Source organism: Papaver somniferum, chromosome 5 (assembly GCF_003573695.1).
Source record: "Papaver somniferum cultivar HN1 chromosome 5, ASM357369v1, whole genome shotgun sequence".
NCBI lineage: Eukaryota > Viridiplantae > Streptophyta > Magnoliopsida > Ranunculales > Papaveraceae > Papaver > Papaver somniferum.
The window spans coordinates 19,564,867-19,579,890 of record NC_039362.1 but is presented as its reverse complement, the minus strand read 5'-3'; the positions used below and the strand labels follow the sequence as shown (position 1 = coordinate 19,579,890).

At 37.4% G+C, this 15,024-nt stretch overlaps 1 pseudogene; it reads left to right on the top strand.

Annotated features, from left to right (window-relative positions):
- The first annotated feature begins 647 nt into the window (after positions 1 to 647).
- LOC113278822 lies at positions 648 to 6,685 on the top strand (annotated as a pseudogene).
- Positions 6,686 to 15,024: the final 8,339 nt, after the last annotated feature.

Below are 15,024 nucleotides of genomic sequence, written 5' to 3'. Positions count from 1 at the left end.
TGGAGAAACCAATTTCTTAGTGGAGAAACCAGTTTCTTTGAAAAAAATTAGAAGGAAGAGGAAAAGAGACGATGGAGAAAGTTAATGTCTGTCGATGGTGGTGGTGGTGGTGGAGAAAGTAGATGTCTGTCGATGGTGGTATTGGTGTTTCTGGTTGTGAAGGAGGATCACAGATGGAAGAGGAAAAGAGACGGTGGAGAGAAAAGGGTAATTGGGTCAGTTTCAACTAAAAGATTCTTTTGGACATTTGACCCAGATCTAATTCCTACAAGTTCATATGGACCAGAAAACATACCTTTTTGGATATATAGCCCAGTTTCTCAAGATCATAATTAGTAGTAAATTCGCATGCAGTGAAGGCATCCATATTACATTAATGGATGCTTCTATTATGAAGTTTTTCTTAGAATGAATAATCAGTTACTTGTGTGAATAAGTTCCCGTAATACTCGGGTTATTGGGCTTAAACCTTTTTTTTTTCTTTTTGAATACTAGAAATATGTTGTTTATTTAATTAATCTTCCTTTGTTTTCTAGCAAAAACAAAGGGTACCTTAAACTTAATTCTTGTTCTGAATTCATGAAGCAACCCACAAATACTGCAACATACTTGGCTGAATTCGTAAATTTGATGTGTTTTCAGCAAAAATGGGGCTTAAGGACTTTATTCATATCAGTGATTTTGATAAAGATGTTATCTTTAGGATTCTGGATCGTGCATCGGAAGTCCAGGTGTTGCTTAAATCAGGAGACAGATCATTCCAACCATTTAAAGGGTAGACAATGGCAATGATCTTGGCAAAGCCGTCAATGAGAACTCGAGTTTCTTTCGAGACAGGGTTCTTCTTTATAGGTGCACCATGCACATGCTATATATTTAGGACCGGATGATATCCAAATGGGTAAAAAGGAGGAACCACGTGATGTTGCTCGCGTGCTTTCTGGCTATAATGATATATTGTGGCTCGTTTGTTTGCTCGTCAGGTATGACGGTGAGTTTTGCTTATCACTCTAGTAGTTATTACATTTACTGTTGTTAAGGATACAACTATTCTCACTCATTCAAAGCAGTAACTACAGTTGTATCCTTCTAAGCTATAGCTGTCATATTATGTCGACATTCTAATGTCTGTCAATCTTGTATTTTTGGTATACAATCTTGCAATATCTTCTGTAATAATAGCCATATACGGCTTTTTATATTGAATGAGAATCCACAATATCAAGTGTGGAACATTTCACCAAAACATCTTGTCCTAGCTTGGTATCGAGTCTAAAGATCCAAAACTCACGCTTCTTTTCTTTCACCATGGCTGAAACTTCAACACTTCATCAAATACACATCAACCATCTGATCAGTGTCAAACTCAATGACAACAACAATCTCCTATGGGTGACAAAATTCAAACCTCTTCTCAAAGGTTACAAATTACAAGGTTTTGTTGATGGTACAATGGAAAAACCAGGAAAAACCATACCTGCTACTGAAGAAGGTGCACAACCAACTCCTAATCCTGCTTATGCAAAATATGAGGAACAAGACCAAATACTCTTAGGGTGGATTCTTTCCTCTTTATCTGAAGGTGTATTAGGTCGAGTTGCATGTCTCTCAACATCACAAGCTGTATGGGAAGCCCTTCAAAGGAGATATGCACCAAAAATCAAAGCTCATCAAATGAACCTGAAAAGACAACTACACAGTCTTCGCAAAGGTAACAACTCAATGCAAGATTATTTCTCGAAAACTAAGCAACTTTTTGATGCACTTGCATCATCTGAAAAACCTCTCTCTGAAGAAGATATGCAGGAATCAATTCTAGCTGGACTAGATCAGGCTTATGACTCCATTGTCACAGCCTTAAGCACTGTCGACAAGATCTACATGGATACTTTTCAAGCTCATCTGCTTTCATTTGATCTCCGTCTTGAACAATAGTTAGCCGTATTGCAACAACCGCTAGCCAATGTTGCTGCCTCATCAAACTCCAGACCATTTCAGAAGCAAGATCAAATGAGATATCCAAACAATCGTCCACAAAATCAATCCAACCGTCAGCCTAGAAACATGTATCAAGGTGAAGGTCCTTGTGAGATCTGCAAACGCAAGAATCATGATGCTCGATTCTGCTGGTTTCGTAACAAAGTGGACAACAACAACAACAAACATCCAGCTGCATACTTGGCGCTCCCTGGTGGTCCTGCTGATAACAACTGGGTGAATGATACAGGTGCAACTCATCACCTGACTGCAAATCTCAACAATCTCAACATTCGACATGAGTACGATGGCACTGAACAAGTGCGCATAGGAAATGGTGAGGCTCTCCATGTCGAAAATATTGGTCATGCTTCCTTTTCTCATAATAACAGATCCTTTCAGTTAAACAATATTCTCCATGTCCCTCAAATAAAGACCAACTTACTTTCGGTCTCTAATGGGCTCTATGTCTTTGATGTTGTTCGAGAGATTCAACATACAACACCAACTGCTCTACTATCCAATACAGTACCTCTATGGCATCAAAGATTGGGTCACCCAATGCTTCACACTGTTTTTAGGATGATTAAAAATCTTTCCCTTCCTGTTTCAAATAAGAAGTTTGATTATTGTCACTCTTGTCATATGAGCAAGAGTCATAAACTTTCATTTCCTACTAGTAGTACAATTATTGATGAACCGTTGAGTTTAATTGTTGCTGATTTATGGGTTTCACCACATGTTTCAAAAGATGGTTTTAGATATTATCTTCTTCTTCTAGATGTTTACTCACACTATACTTGGATTTATCCACTAGTTAGAAAATCAGATGCCTTTCCCATCTTTATTCAATTCAAAAAGATGATAGAAAATCAAACAGATCATAAACTCAAGGTTTTTCAATCTGAAAATGGTGGAGATTTTAGGAAGTTTACTTCTTTCCTTAATAATTCTAGTGTTATACATAGATTTTTATGTCCTCACACATCTGCTCAAAATGGCATTGCTGAAAGACGCATTAGACATATCACTGAGTCTGGATTAGCTCTCTTGTTTCATGCCTCCATGCCAAAATCATACTGGGTAGAAGCCTTCTCAACTACATGTTATCTTATTAACAGACTACCTGCATCCCAACATGAAGCTAAATATCCACTCCAACTCCTATACAACAAAAAACCTGACTGCTCCTTTCTAAAGGTTTTTGGTTGTCTATGTTACCCATGCATTCGCCCATATGTCTCTAATAATCTTGAACCAAGATCATTACCGTGTGTATTCATTGGTTACAGTGGCGCGCACAAAGGATATCTATGTTGACATGTACCTACAGGAAGGTTGTATATCTCTCGACACGTCAAGTTCGTAGAAACGAGCTTCCCATTTGCTGCCAAGCAACATGTATGTATCACTAAACCCATTTCCAGGCCATCCAGAAAAATATCTGCATCACCCAATTTTTCTATTTCATCTCATGAGAATATTGTTTCTCAACCATCCTCTCCTCTGCCACATATTCCACCAATGTCGCCTGGTATGGATATTTTGCAGTCACCACCTCTATCTCCAAATATGGATAATGTGCAGTCAACTTTAAACACAGCAGCACCAGAATCTACTACAACAATCCCTTATGCAGAGACAACCACTTCAGTAGCACCACAACCATCTATGTTGCAGTCGGCTCCATTAGCTCCACCATCTCCACCTGCACCACCTACACAGCATCATATGATCACTAGAGCCAGACATGGTATCAAAAAACCAGTCAACAAGCTTTTTCTTACAGCAACAAAGTATCCACTTGCAGAGACATCCCTCACCACTCCATCATCTTATACAGAAGCATCAAAAAATCCAATATGGATACCTCCCATGGATGATGAGATTAATGCTCATATTCGTAATGGTACGTGGAGCTACGTACCACATGAACCATGGATGAATTTGATTGGCTCGAAATGGGTTTTTAAGGTTAAACAGAAAGAGGATGGTACAATTGACAGACCAAAAGCTCGACTAGTAGCTAAAGGCTTCAATCAAAGAGAAGGTTTTTATTATGATGAAACCTTCGGTCGTGTGATTAAACCAAGCACTATCAGACTTGTCTTGTCCATTGCTGTGGCAAATGGTTGGTCCTTGCGACAATTAGATGTTCAGAATGCTTTCTTGCATGGTGTTCTGACAGAAGATGTTTATATGAAGCAGCCAGTTGGTTATATTCATCCTGAATTTCCAACTCACGTTTGCAAGTTGAACAAGTCAATCTACGGCCTCAAGCAAGCTCCACGCACTTGGTTTTCAAGGCTTAGCACGTACCTAGTTGAGATGGGTTCCAAAGGATCTGTTGCAGACAATTCACTATTTATCAAGACGAATTCAGATGGAGTAATTTATGTATTAATATATGTTGATGACATTATCATCACAGGTTCCAATTCTTCTCTTATTACAAACCTAATATCTGCTCTGAATTCTGTTTTTGCAATCAAAGATTTAGGTGACCTCAGCTACTTCTTGGGGATAGAAGTTATTAAGCAAAAAGATTCAGTTTTGTTGAGTCAACAAAAATACATCACTGATCTGCTTAAACGGACCAATATGGATGCTGCAAAACCAGTTGCTACTCCCTTGGATGTGAACACTAAAATCAGCAGATTGGGTACACAAAGATTTGAGGATCCAACGCTTTATAGAAGTGTCTGTGGAGCATTGCAGTATCTATATCTCACTCGGCCTGATATTGCTTTCGCAGTAAACAAAGTGGGCCAGTTCATGCAAGACCCTTACATCGAGCATTGGGAGTTAATCAAACGCGTACTCAGGTATCTCAAACACACAGTTCAACATGGTTTGGTTTTGCGAAAATCTTCAGATATCAGTCTTCATGCCTACTCTGACTCTGATTGGGCTGGAAGTCTCGATGATCGCCGATCCACTAGTGGATACTGCATCTATTTTGGCAACAATCTTGTATCTTGGAGCGCAAGGAAACAAAAAATTGTTTCCAAGTCGAGCACTGAAGCAGAATATAGAGGCATAGCCATAGCAACTTTTGAACTAATCTGGCTTCAATCTTTGCTAAAAGAACTTCGTGTTGAAGTAAGATCTCCATCAATCTGGTGTGACAATTTAGGGGCTACATATCTCACTGCCAATCCAGTTTTTCATGCTCGTATGAAGCACATAGAAATTGATTATCACTTTGTGCATGAAAGAGTAGCAAACAAGCAGCTTCTGGTACGGGTCATCTCGACTAAAGACCAAGTTGCTGACATCTTCACTAAGGGTTTGTCAGTACCAAGGTTTCTTTATCTCAGGAAGAAGTTGAACATTCAACAACTCATGTTCAACTTGAGGGAGGATGTTAAGGATACATCTATTCTCACTCATTCAAAGCAGTAACTACAGTTGTATCCTTCTAAGCTATAGCTGTCATATTATGTCGACATTCTAATGTCTGTCAATCTTGTATTTTTGGTATACAATCTTGCAATATCTTCTGTAATAATAGCCATATACGGCTCTTTATATTGAATGAGAATCCACAATATCAAGTGTGGAACATTTCACCAAAACATCTTGTCCTAGCTACTGTTAATGGGATCTGTTGGGGTTGACTTGCTGTTTCTAGATCCTGCATATTATGCCATCTCTGCAATATCGAGAGCTCGTAACTTTGTTATCTTCAAGTAGTTGAGCATAAGTTCAGGAGATATTCAAACTATATATTTTTAAACTCAGGCATGACTTGCTGTAAATTCAATGTAACTTACTTTGTTCAGTTTAAATTCAGTGTATGTAAAATTTTGACTCAAGATTGCTCTGATTCGATCTAGTGTTAGCAATTACTGCTGGCTGTCACATATTTTTTACTAGCCGTTGTTAAATTTGCATCCAAGCTGACAAAATTTGGATAAGTTGCATGAGGAAACCGATTAAGGCTTTTTTTCCCGCTTATAACCCCTTTAAGTTTACCCTCCCCTACCAAGGATCTTGGCTTCGCCACTGCCACTGAGCAAGTTGAAATAGGACACGACTCCAACCTTAGGAGGGTTTTTTTTATATCAGCTATTCTGGTCATTGTTTGTGCTTTTCTTTATGTTGTACTTATGTTTCTTGTTCTATTTACCACAGCTTTTTTTAGCAATGTAGGACATTCTTGATTTGGCATAATACGCTTCTGTACCAGTCATCACTAGTCTGACTACAATCATGTTTCAAATTATGGCCGACGCACTCACTATAATTGAACATGTTGCTCAGCTTGAAGGAACAAAGGTAATTTAATTCCTCTCTTGTTATTGAATAACACCTTCGCAAAGCGAATTGAATTCTTCTTATTTTAAATATTCCTTCATGTATCCCGGTTTTATTTTAGACTATGCTGATATTGCTCTTTTGTCGATGCGCCACAAACGCACAATGGAAACAACATTGTGCGTTTGTGGCTCTTGTTGGCATCGGTGGTTCCTTTGCATTTCGTTTGTGCATGTCCTTAAGGAATTACTCCCCGCAGGTAAATGAAGAGCTAATGACGCTAGCAGGACCAGAAGCGTATTTTATGCACTGCCTGCCAGCAGAAATAGGTGTCGAGGTCACAAATGGAGTCATTGAAGCTCCCAGCTCCATTGTCTTTCCACAAGCTGAAAACCGTATGCATGCTCAGAATGCTTCATCAATTTGGTTTGAAACTGTTAGGAAGTGAGGGTAAATAATAGCTCAGTTGGTACTATTAATACTAGTTGTGGTAGTGTTTTTTCATAGGGCAGCCAATTTCTGATGGTAGGCTAGTATTATATTATGACGTTAAGAGCGGAAAACACCATCCTTTTGATAGGATCTGGTTTATAAGTCAGCATAGTATGATAGTAGTTAGTAATTGTACGAGTTATGTTTAATTAGGATCTCTATTTACTAATCTGGATTGTATTAAGAAGTTAGGGAAGTTAGGAGCAGTTGTCTAAGTGGTTGTGAACAGTTAACAAGATTGACTATAAGTATGTAACAGATGTATTAGATTATCATGGATGAAATGAATATGATGTTCCTGTATCTGTTTCTTCTCTACTGAACTCTTATTTCTTCTATTCTTGTATCTGTTTTCTTCTCTTCTTTACTGTAAACTTCCTCTAAATCTTCTTGTTACAACGTGGGCCTATCACCTTTCCTAAGCTCCTCCATCTACATTAGGAATGAAAAACAAGTAGTGGGTACACCATTGTTTCTCCTTATCTCCTTCGTGTGGTTAAAGACGGTTACCTCGTGTTTGTAATTGGACCAAGTATTTGTTTACTTCTTGGAACTATGCTGACTCTCAAAATAGGCATTTCAAAAGTTGGTCGCCATGGTTTTAGTACCAAGTTGTACATGGATAATGCTGGGGTTCTTGATTGCACGAGCCAATCATCATTATCAACCGATGGCAATATCTTTAAGATTCTACGTTTCTTGCGGTAAGTAACTCGTTAGTCTTGGCCAACTAATTTATAGCAGCATCTGATCACTATCTTCTAATATGGATAGAGCTGCTTATTACCAGGCTAAGCTATGTAGAATGTTCTTGTTCTGTAAATGAGAGAGAGGAGAAATATCTTGAAAGAGTCATAGCTTAGAGTAACAACTTGTAATCTTGATACGCATGTAATTATGTTGAACCATGTATTTCTTTGTGTCTTGATACTATGTTTATGTTCATCTTTGTTTGATTTAGGTCTTGGTTTGAATGTTAAGACTTAGGATATTAGATTTTTTACAACTCCAACTATGTTGGGTATACTTCATGTTCTTGAAGTGTTCTTCGTGTTTTTGGAGAAAAAAGATCCCGAGTTTTTGATTTTTTTTTGGCTTGAGATGTTCTGGATTGGTGAAATATTGTCACCTCAATGGACCTATGTGATCGGTTTGAGAATTTCTACTTTTCGTGATTTCAAACATAAACACGAGAGACATATTATGAAGAAAAAAAAAAGTAAGAAAATGAAGAAAAAAAAGAAGTAATGGGTACATTTATAAGAAGTGTTGCACGTATTTTATCCGCTAGTAAACACTTGTCCGGAAAAGAAGCCACATGATAAATTTTGATGAGCCCTGTTTTAGGGCATACAAGAAAATTATAGAGCATACAAACCAATATTTCTATCTAGGGTGCCCTTGTAAAAGATATCTAGTTGGTAGTTCAATTGCCTATATACCCTTAAACCATTTAAATTACTAATCTATCCTTACCCTTAATATAAAAACCTAAAATCAGTTTTATAAAAATCAAAATCAGTTTATATATCTAATCTTCATCTTCCTCTTCTAGCCGAACTTTTCCTCTCCCTCACGAGAATGTTTTTTCATCGTCGTGATTAATCGTCGATTTACGAAAATTTAATCGACGATTAAACTCAACTATATAATGGTTCATAAGAAGGAAAAAGCAATGGGAAGACGTTCAAAATAAAGTTCTAATCCATCAATTGAAGAAGAAGAAGAAATAAATGAGGGTGAAGATGTAGAAACTCAAATTGAACCACAAAATCAACCAATTGAAGCACCAATTTCGGAAATGAGGATACGCAAGTAAGTTCTACAAACTCAATCTCGTATTTGCTGTTTTTCATCGATTCAATAGGGTTAATTCCAAAAAACTTAGGGTTTTAGACGGTTACAGAACATGGTTTGGCACAAATTTTAATTGCGTTTTGAGCCGAACTGTTCTTCATAATTTCAACGTGAAAGTGTATATGAACAGTTCGGCTTGAAATGTTATACCAAATATACGCCGAACCAAAAACAGTTAGGAGTTACAATGTGTGTTCGGCTAATTCGATAATATTGAATTTGAGCCGAACCCTGTTCGTCTAGTTTGCAGTGTATATGGCCTAGGTATAGTTTCAGCTGGTTATGATATTTCCATTATAAGTCGAACTTCTATCCTTAATTGATAGTCAAATGAGAGTTAATGGGTTCGGCTCATATTAGGTATTTCGGGTTAGATGGACCCTATTCTATGTATATAGGCTTTTGGGTTCGGCATGTTATGATATTTGAATTACAAGCCGAACATATCACTGTGTTACAAATTTCACTGAAATTTATTGGGTTCGTCTCATAATAGGTGTTACAGGGTAGACAAACCCTGTAATTGGCTATCTCTTACAGTCTTAGACTTGAGTTAATTCACCAACTATAAATATATTAATAAAGTTTTATACTTTTTTTTAGGAATAACGAAGTTAAAAAGAGGAGGAGGATGGAGGTTACACCCTCTACTTCTAAAACACCTGATCCTCGAGGAGGAGGTAACAAAAAATTGGGAGCTGGAGGCAGAGGAATTGACAAAGACGCAGCATTAGAAATTCGTGAACCACTTCCAGAAATACGAAGATAAGAACAAGAAGGAAGGGAGGGTGATGGTGGTCATGTTAATGAAGAACCTCAACATCAACCAAAACCTCCGAAAGAGAAGAACGTTGTTGAACCTCGGGTTACAGGTTTGCACATTCCTCATGAGGATAATGTAATCCCAGCTCGAGATGATGGTTTTCTCCATGGTTTTCCGGAAGATGGACAAAGGATGTTGATTGGTTACACCGAATCTTGGGCAAAGAGAATATATGAGACTCCTGATCACAACGATGCGGCCGAATATTGAGATACCATAGGGCAGCAGAATGGAAATTATCTAAAGAGGTTCGCGAGGTGATTGCTTATGTACAATCATTTGCTTTATGGAATGTGATTGAATATGGACATAAGGAATGTGACATAGTGACTATCTCCGCCTTCTACGAGCGATTTTTTCTAGAGACTTATACGTTTCAGTTACCCGTTGGGGAGATGACAATCACTCTCGATGACGCGAACAAGATTACATGGCTTAAAGTGAGGGGTAGAAGCGTGGATGCTGACTATTATGATATGAGTTGGGAGGAGCTATATAAGTTGTACAAGGAATGTCTTGGTTGGGATGATTACAAGACCAAACTCGAATTTTTTCGTTCCGTTAAAGATGTAAATTCTACTACATTTAACGGTGGGACAAATAAGAAGCTTAAGAAAGTGAAGCTTACTAATTTGATAAAGGAATTTGAGAATACAGCTGAGAGAGTAAAGAATGGGGAGTTGGTAATGGATGATACCAAAGTGAAGCAAACTGCAACCGCCTATTTTCTTTATACTCTTGACAGAGATGTCTTCCCATACCTTACCGGAAACAAGGTGAATGCCAATTATCTCATATTGGTAAAGGATCTTACTACCGTTAACCAGTACGCTTGGGGTACCGCTGCTCTAGCTTACCTTCTCAACCAAATTGCGACCACCTCTAGGTTGACAAGTACAAACATTGGAGGGATTTTCACTATGTTTTAGGTAATTCAAGACTAATTTCCATTCCTTTTTTCTTTGTACAATGCGAATTATCTCTTTACTCAGTGTAGGGTTCGACATATATGTGATAGCCTTTTCAGCCGAACTTTATCCTTAGAGTTCAAAATTTTTGGGTTCGGCTTGTTGGGGAAATACATTACAAGTCGAACACTCTCCTAAGAGTTTAAGTTATTTAGGTTCAGCTTGTGTTTAAATTACATTACAAGCCGAACCTGCAAGTGTTACAGATTTAAAGGTTTTCACATCTTCTCACATCATTTCCTATTTTAATTTTGGATGTAGGTGTGGGTATATGACCATTTCTCGATTTTTGAATTGGCCAAAGATCTTGAAAGGATGGCGATTGGTTTGATACACTTCCAACAGCGGCACGATACAAGTTTGAAGAGGAGATGGCAAGGAATAAAGAGCAGTTGGTGGCAAAATTGAGATAAAAGTTAGACTCTTTGGAGGTCAATGACGTCGATTTTGATCCATATAAGAAGGTGGATGAAGTCTTTGTCGATGAAGTTGTTCAAGATGAAGATATTTCGGTGGGTATGTATTTCGGACCATTGTTTTATCCTAGTGGTTGTGTAATTTATGATCCTCGGTGAGTACAACGTCAATCAGGAGCCGTCCAAAAGGTCCCTTCCTAAAGGGTTCTACTGGAACTAAACGAACCACTTCTTCATGGACTCCAAGGTATGATATTGAGCCTAGCATTGAGCATTGGAAGAAATTAGATAACAACATATTAAATACGAATTCGATAGCATTCGCGCATGATGATCCTCGTGAAGTTGATCCAGGCTACATGGATTGGTATGACCAAATTTCTCTTCCCTTTATTATCAATAAGGAAAGTCAGAAGATAGTTGATAATTCGAAGGCGAAGCAAAATGCGACCATCATCTCCAAATATCCCACTTATGAAGAACTACTGAAGGCTTTCAAGACAATGGTAACAATTGCATTAATATATACCATTGAATTTGTTATAACGTAAATAAGAAATTATATAAGTTAATTACTCATAATTAGAAGTTTTTGATAAATGAAATTACGTTTCGGCGGGTAAGGAGATGTTGAAGAAAATGAAGAAGAAAGCTAGTTGAAAAACACCGTTGACGGTTGATGAATAGAATTATCTCATCGACGAGTAAGATGTTATTATAACCAAAGGAAAATGACCTAAGGTACCCTTGAAAAGTCTGACGAAGAAGAGGGATCGAGAAGCTGGTGAAAGCACAAGCAGAGGTAGTAGTAACGGCCCAACCGGCGGTAGGTCTACCAAATAGTTATCGTATATAAAATTGATAGGACGCAAATAGTTACCGGACTTATCGGTTTTGGGTCCTCTCATCCTACCAATTTCATGTACGGTCTTTTTTTCCTTTATCTTGGTTTGTGAAGGATACATCTTGTGTTAGAGCACTGCTCAGTCGAACTCGCAAGCGTTGTTATCTCAAGCTTATTTGTCAAGTTTAGGTGATCAAAACTATAAGTTTTGATTTCTAGTCTACTTATAGCTATGTCTCGGACTAGGATAGAATGTGTAGTTGATATTTATACTTCACGGCGTTCATCGATTGAAGACGAATATCTATTGAGGAGAGCTTGGAGGAACTTCATCAACAAAAGGTATGTGGAGACTAAAACTTATCTATCACTCAGAAGTCTATTCTATTCTATCTCCTATTGATACTAAGTCGTTTAGATATATATACTTTACATCATACACATTTGATATTTCGAGCTGAGTTTAACTCGCTTATATCTTTCTCGAAATGTGTGTTGGAAAGATTTTTTATTTAACTACATTCATCATTATTCTTCACGAGTTTAGTTGGAAATGATTTATTTGTTGGAAACTAAGCAATGAGTCAAAATATGATCATGTGAAAATTTCCTTGAAACATCTTACATGATTTGTGTGAGACAGTCATTTGATGTAGACTCGGAATATTTCGTATTGATCATTCGATCACTTAAAAATTACATATAAGTTAATAATTTGTGTGAGACAGCTATTGTCGTCTTCTAAGGATGTTTCAATGATTGAAATGGGAGTTTAGAACAATTAACCATTGTCTGGATATAGCACAATATGCATACTAGTATGCAAACTGTTGTAGTGTGATTGAGGTCCGGGAACCAAGTATGCATACCAGTATGCGAACGGTTTTTACTGTCAAAGTCCGAGAACCAAGTTTGCATACCTGTTTGCGAACGTTTTCACTTGAGTTCGGTCCGGAACCAAGTTTGCGTACCCATTTGCAAACTGTCGTACATGACCAAAGTCCGGAACTTAAGTTTGCGTACCCGTTTGCAAACTGAGTGGGTCTAAGTTTTTTTTCTAAAATCGGTTAAGTATGATATCGATTTCATACTCATGAACAAATATATATATATATATATAAATATAAAATAAGGAATGCAATCTTTGCAAATCGTGGCTAAATGTTCATGAACTGATTCTTCTGAATCAATCCGATTTTGCTTCAATTGTGTCTTGTATACTTCTATGAGAATATAAACAATTGAAAAACTGTATGAGTAACACAATTAGATTCATTTGATTATCATTTGATATAGAAGTGTTAGTTGAATTAGGTTAATAGAAAAGTATTCATATGGCTAACTTCGGTTAACTATTGTTAAGCCAACTCAATATACACGTTTAGGTATGGTTACCCATATGTAAATGAAGGTATATTTCATTTATGTAAAACAATCTAAGACCATCTAATGGTGGAGAGATATTTCTTGGGTTTTAAGCAAACTTAGCTTGAATCTTAAATCAGGATTTCACCTAACTGTGAATATTGATTGTTTTGTTTCAAAGCTGTCAAACCCCGATTTGAAGACTATATAAGAGAGAACTCTAGAAACTGGAAAACCTAATCCCCATACCTCCGGTGTGATACTAGCTAAGTGGTAGAGTCGATTCTCCTTTAACCTAGGTTTTTCCTGAAACCATTATAGGTTAACGACTTGAAGACTTCATTGGGATTCTGAAGCCAGACCCAACTATTTTCTCTGTAGTTGCGTGTTCTGATCTTACTTGTTCCATCATATTGAGTACCATCTTCTCTAAGATTGGCTCGAGATTTATCTCCGATGGGTAAGATATAAAAAGTAATCACAAAGCTCTTCGTCTCATTATTTGTGATTCCACAATAACTTGTTATACTCCCATATAGTTAAGTTATTGTGAGGTGGTTGATATTTCTAGGCTGTTCTTCGAGAATATAAGACTGGATTATCAATTGGTTCTTGTTCACCTTAATTTATCAAAAGATGAAACAAAAACTTCGGAGGTATTTCTGTGGGAGACAGATTTATTTATCTGAATAAACTTTTCTATGGGAGACAGATTTGTTTATCAAGTCTTCAACTTTGGGTCGTAGCAACTCTTAGTTGTGGGTGAGATCAGCTAAGGGTATCCAGTGCGAGAGTCTTGCTGAGATTCAGAGGTGTAAGGAATGCGATTGTACCTTAATCGGTGTGAGACTTGGTTAGGGCTCTGCTACATTCCAGTTTGAAGTTAACTTGTAGTAGGCTAGTGTCTGTAGCGGCTTAATACAGTGTGGTGCTCAAAACTGGACTAGGTACCAGGGTTTTTCTGCATTTGCGGTTTCCTCGTTAACAAAACTTCTGGTGTCTGTGTTATTTCTTTTCCGCATTATAATTTCTATATAACTGAAATATCACAGGTAGTGCGTAGTTCTATCAATTGGTAAATCCAACCTTTGGTTGTTGATTGAAATTTATTAACACTTGAACATTGGTGTTTGATACCGTTCAAGTTATTTATCATATCAATCGATTGCATATTCCTATCTGTTCGATTGCATATTGTATTGAGAAGTTGTGATATAACTCTTGGATGTTTTTCCTTGATTGAGTCTGACTATCTAGTTGATTCTCTTGGAATTATATTGGAGTTAGTCCATACAGATTGCCGAACGAAATATTGGGTGTGGTTGTTAGACCCCCGCCTTTTCAATTGTTATCAGAGCAGGCAAACACGTTAAAGACTCATAAGTCTGTGTTTGTAGCAATCTGACTCTATGGACAGAAGTGTTATCTCTAATAAAAGCATCACCGGAAATAAAAGTTATGTTTCTCTGAAATCTGTTAAAGAGAAAGACTTGCCAATCTCTCATATAGATGAACATTCTGTTCCTACAAAACAAACAGGTATTGATATGTATTACCCTGATTATCTTAATGACGAGTCTGACTCTGAAGTAGAAAGGGAAGCATCCCAATAAAGTGCATCAATTCTAAGTCGTATTAGAATCCAGGTTGTTGAAATCAGTAGGCTGAAACACAAGGTCAATATGATCATTGGTATGGTAAAGGATCGTCATTCCCAATTAAGGATTCTTCTTGAAGAAAACGCCTCAGTTTGTTCATCATTAACTTTACTTGAGGCTAAACTCAAAGAGGATGCCTTGTAAATCGAACTCCTATTGAGTAAACTCTTTATTCAATACAAAGGATGTTCTGAGAAGTTCACTGTACCAATTGCTTCAGACTCAACTGTGATGTTAGAAAACGTGACTACATGTAATCGCGTTTCTCTGATGAAACTAGTTCCAGAAGCTAATTCGCATACCCTTCCCATTGCTAAAAAGGTGCTTGGTTCTTCCACTGATCAAGGAAACACCACATCCTACA